Source organism: Asterias rubens, chromosome 6, assembly GCF_902459465.1.
Source record: "Asterias rubens chromosome 6, eAstRub1.3, whole genome shotgun sequence".
Taxonomy (NCBI): domain Eukaryota; kingdom Metazoa; phylum Echinodermata; class Asteroidea; order Forcipulatida; family Asteriidae; genus Asterias; species Asterias rubens.
The window spans coordinates 6,316,389-6,322,388 of NC_047067.1; positions in this window are offsets into that span (position 1 = coordinate 6,316,389).

Consider the following 6,000-nt stretch of genomic DNA (forward strand, 5'->3'; position numbering starts at 1 on the left):
ACAAGTTTGTTATTTTATGAATATGTTGAGATACATCAAGTGAGAAGACTGCTCTTGACAATTACCAATAACGGCCAGTGTCTTTAAGTTGCTCTTGACCAAATAAAGGTGTAGCCCTTCTCAAAAAAGGTGTCACTAAAGAATCAATACGTCTTAAAGCAGAACAAATAAAGAAATAACAGTTACACAGCAAGGTCGGCTGCGTCACAATTCAGCATATGGACAAAGGAGGACCCTAGCAGTCTTCAGAGAAAAGGAAAGGGGTTTAAATCTCAGAGGAAATCGACAAGAACAGAGACGTTCAATAAATACCAACTTGAACAAAAGGTAAAAAATAAATAAAACTAACAGCCAAGTTCAACGCAATGGCTTTGTTTCCGTTCACAACCGGCAAAATCTCATGCTCTAACAAAGCTGAAGAAACTATAACCTTGTGTTATTGTCAGCTATTAGAATAAAACATGTTTTTCATGCGTATGGGCGCAGCATGAAGTTACATTTTTATACTGTTTTTTTTTATCCGTCCTGTAATTGGCGCTTGCGCTGTTGGATGTTGTACATGTATAAAATAAAAATAAATAAAATAAAACTAAATAATTTGTTTTGTTCCATACCACGTTGGTGACATTGGCGCATGCGCAATACCAGGAGCGGAATACTTACAAAATTTATCCTTTATTTTGATGTAGTATCCAAGTTGTTTGTAAAACTCCATTAGTGGATAAAACAGTACAAATAGAGGCGTTTACATTAAAAAAACCATCAAGATTCTCGCACGATGGTTCCTTCTATTCGATGAAAATGCGCAAGAACTGAACTGAATATCAATCATTGCCGAAAGGTGAGTGTTACTTTTTTCTTTTCACGGTAGTTAAAGGCAGTGGACACTACTGGTAATTACTTGAAATAATTATAAAGCCATACTTGGTAACGAGTAATGGGGAGATAGTATAAAACATTGTGAGAAACGCTCCCTCTGAAGCAAAGGAATTTTCGAGAAAGTAGTAAATTTCCACGACTTTGATTTCGAGACCTCAGAATTAGATTTTGAGGTCTCGAAATCATACATCTGAAAGCACACAACTTCGTGAGACAAGCCAACGACGACGAATTGAGCTCAAATTTTCACAGGTTTGTTATTTTATGCATACATTATGTTGAGATTCACCAAGTGGGAAAACTGGTCTTTGACAATTACCAATAGTGTCCAGTGTCTTTAGTTAAAGTAGAATTTTATCATTTCCCCATTGCCAACACCAACAGTTGTATTTTTCCTGCAAGTGTTTGATCAAAACAGGATGTTTTCACAATGTTTGCAATTTATGTTCCTGCAGCCACATTCAATTAAATTTTAGCAAATTTACATAATGTGATTTTATTTCATTTTGTAAATATTGAAAGCATTACTTAACAACGATGACCGATTTGAAGCTGTAAGACTACACTACTAACAAGACGATCAGACAATGCAAAATCAAATAAGTTCCTAAAAAAAAATACAAATATAGACAATCGACAATTAGAAAATTATAATTAAGAAATTATCAAGAACCAGGCCTCGGCGGGTTTAAACCACTAGTTGAAAACCTCTTCAACACACTTTGATTCCCATTTGTAAATACCTTTTCGGTCAAAACATCAACACTTTTTGGTCAAAAAGTAAAATAAATGCAAAAATTTTAATTGTTCAATGGTTTCTTTCAACACAACACCCCCATCAGCTATGAAATGGTAAAGCCCTCCGCCGCCCTCGGGTAAACAACTCCTTATAAGGGAATGCTGTGCGCGTCGCGCGTATCGCGTGATGTGGCACAACTGTTTCAGCCGTTGCTCTCGACCAATATGAATGAATAAACTGTTTTATAAGAACAGGTGCAAGCTCGCGTGTCACGCCCATGTTTCAGCACTTTTTACTGGTCATAAACAAAGGTTTATACACACCCACGTGCCGCGGTCTCCACCCATAGGAAAAGCGAAACTGTCTCAGGTATTTATGAATAGACAATTATAATTACTTTAACTGAATCCTGACTCATTCTTCATGATTACCAAATGAGCGTGTAGTTATTCGCGAGCGTTTCAAAGCACCATTAAAACTTAACTAAAAAAAAATACCAAGAAACATATTTCGGGAATATAAATTGTCAAAAAATATGGTTGTAATAAACTCAAAAAATTAAAGGCCTGAATGAATTATGAAGCACCACCCGAGTTTGCTGACAAAATTATAAATATATATATTTGGTTTGCGGTAACACCGTGTGTATATCTTTACTTGCCAGGAGAGTTTGTTTTTAGAGAACTGTCTTTCTTTATTTTACTACCGCGGAGTAGATTATCGGATGTTCGATGGAGACTTCTCAGTTCTGAAAAGAACTGTCCTGCTTTTTAAAACTACCTGGGCGGAAGGTAAAGAAAATTAGCTGGGACTACAATTTTAGCTTATAGGGTCGTAATTAACTGTACTATCGCGGAGTCAGTTCTTGGGTTGTCTCAACGTTTCGACTAGCTTGCTCTAGTCATCGTCAGTAATCTACTCCGCGGCAGTAGAATAAAGAAAGACAGTTCTCTAAGAACAAACTCTACCTGGCAAGATAGATACACACATGGTGTTACCACAAATTATGATACCTCACCATGCAATGCCTCAAATCCTATATAATAAATATGGTTTTCAAGATTTAGTCAGTAAGTGACTAGAATCATGGTTTAAATTTCAACATCATAGACAATTAATGCTGCTTATTTACGAGCAATATTGTCGCCATTGGGACAAGTGAACAAGTGCCCAGGGAACAAGTGCCTCTCAGTAACGGCTGGCGGTATTTTTTAATGAATACATATTAGTTTTTTTAATAGATTTTGTCTGGAGAAACGCTCTTACTGTCAATTGCTAAGGCATTATGTCGGCAATATCTTCAAGATGAAAGACATTTTCAATGTTTTGGTAACAAAATGGGCATTTTGTGGGCAAGAACTAAACATTATTTCGTCTATACAAGTCAACTGTGAAGGCGGATTTAGTAACGCTTTCTCCAGAAGACGATCAGAGCATACTGATCGAAACGTCGAGTTGAAAACCGACAGTTCTTTTCAGAACCACGACGAGGATAGTGGAAGACTCGTTGATCCAGATTATCACAGTGAAGACCCAGAAGATCTAGGCGGAGAATTCACTCTCTACACACGCGGGGGAGTCCGTAAAATTAGAGTTCGGAATACCATTAAAGAGGAAGGTGAAAAAGCCTCTAAATTCTTTCTGAACCTTGAAAAACAGCAAGTACAGAATAGTAAAATTGATAGGTTGGTTAATGCCGAAGGGAAATTTATCGATCAAACTCTATGCTTGATCATGCTAATGATTTTTACTCTGACTTGTATAAAGAGGAAGACATCTCTGATGATCATTTAAATGATATTATCTCTAAAATAAGTAGAAAACAAATTCCTCATGATATTCATTGTAATCTTGAAAAAGCAATTACGGCTGATGCAGTCAAGTTAGCGCTATTTCAAATGAATAAAAATAAGTCTCCTGGCTTAGACGGGCTTACGGTTGAGTTTTATCAGACATTTTGGAACACAATCGCTTCTGATGTCTTAAAAGTCTACAATTGCTGTTTCAAGAATGGTATTTTATGTAGATCAATGAACTCTGCGTTAATTAGACTTATTTATAAAAACAAAGGTGAAAGAACTGATTTAAAAAATTGGCGTCCTATCAGCTTGCTCACTGTCGATTATAAGATCCTTTCCAAGGTTATCACTAATAGAATGAAGCTTATTATGCCCCTTCTTGTAGGTGAAGAACAAACTTGTGGAGTTGTAGGAAGAAATATTCATGATAATCTTATGGTTCTGCGTGATACCATTGACTATGTAGAATTAGATAATTCGGAGGCTGCTCTCATAAGTATAAATCAAGAGAAGGCGTTTGACAGAATTAGCTGGAAATATTTGTTCACTGTTTTGACAAAAATGGGAATTCCTTCGAATTTAATTAAATGGATTAAATTGTTGTACAGCAATCCCAATTGTAACATTATTGTAAATAATTTTATTGGTTCACCGGTTAAGGTTTCTCGAGGGATTAGGCAAGGATGTTCTTTATCCCCTCTCCTTTATTCTATCTGTGCGGAAGGGTTAGCGAGTTTGGCTAGAACTGATTGTGATTTAAAAGGCATTGTTACGCCGGGAGGTGAAAGTAGTATTAGATTAATCCAACACGCTGATGACATCACTTTCTTTATTGGTGACAACAAGGAGTTCGTTACTATTGATAACATTCTTAGTACCTATTGTAAGGGAAGCGGGTCTAAACTCAATGTAGACAAGTCCAAAGGCATGTGGCTTGGGAAGTGGACGGGTAGAGTCGACAAACCCTGTAACTTCCAATGGTGTGATAAGCTTAAAATCCTTGGGATTATATTTGGGAATGATGTCGTACCAAATGACAACTGGGGTCCGAGAATTACAAAAATACGTAGTACTTTAGATAAATGGTCTAAACGTAATCTCACCTATTATGGCAAGTCTGTTATTGTAAATAGTTTGATTGGGCCGTGTATTAATTACCTTGGCAGCGTGTTAACCTGTCCCGAGGAAACCGTGAAAAAGATGAATAGTATTATCTGGAATTTCTTCTGGGATGGTAAAATCGAAAAAATTAAGAGGGCTACCATCATTGGTCCAAAAGACTCGGGTGGAATGGGTCTTGTTGACATTAACTGCAAATTAATGAGCCTCAAATTAAACTGGCTAGCTCGCTACCCCTCATCTCAAGGGAAATGGAAATATTTCTTTGACTATTGGATTAATAAAGCAAGCGCCAATGATCACTTGGGATGGTATATATTTGCCAATCAGAAAAAAAGCTCTGAAAATCACGTCCTTTTATATTGATGTGATCAATGCCTTTGATAAAGCAGGAGGTATTATGGATTGTAAACATTCTAGTGTTTTAGAAACAAGAGAAATGCCTTTGTGGAATAATGTTAGCGTCACCAAGGACAACGTCACTTTTGGTAGTACCTTGCTTAAATCTTTTGGTATTAACAGGATAAAACATATTGTGAAACTGATCTCTGTTAAAGAAATTGCTGAAATGTGTGCATTACGTAATATTAATGCCGGTAGAATGCTAGGTCGCCTTAAGCATCATGTGGATTATAACCTTGTTGAAGAAAAAAGAGAAGGTCCAGCTACTCCTTTATGTAATTGGTTAGTCATCAAAGATTATAACGGAGAGGAGTCTGCTCCGATGTATTTAACTAAAGCCAAGACCAACTACGGCAACCTGATTAGGAAAAAAACTGTCGTTCCTAGAGTTCAACCAATTTGGCAAAATATATTCAGTATTAGTAAAGATCTTGATTGGTCTGCGATATGGATCAGTGAATTTAAGAACTACTTAATGGATCCTGATGATAAGCAATTCATGTACAAACTTAGACACAGAATTTTACCTACTAAAGATGTTTTGCTTTAAATTGGTATTGTTAGAGAAGAATCTTGCCCGCTCTGTAATGTAGAAAGAGAAACTCATGAGCATATTTTCATTTACTGTTCTCACACATTGGATGCTTGGATTTTTGTAGAAAGATTGCTTAGCAAATATACAGGTAACAAAACAAACATTTTTATTTAAACGAATCTAACAGAATTCTTGGATATGCTCTAAAACCGGTTCAGGCCATCGTTGTTGCTAAATTGCTTAGGCTGATCTGGAATATTCGATGCAAAAAGGTGTTTAATAGTTATTCCAGTTCCAATCGACATCATCTCACAGTTAAAGTTATCTTTGAAATATTTTCTTCGAATGGAAAAGAACAGGTTAAAACCAGAATCATTCAAAAATTGCTATACTAGCAACAATGCTTTGTGTTTCACCACTAAGGACGAAGTCAGTTTTAATTACTAATTGCCTGTTTTACCAAGGGCCAAGTTATTTCCTTTGTCCCATATGTATCACGTTTTTCTAATTTTTGTTTTTGTTGTTGT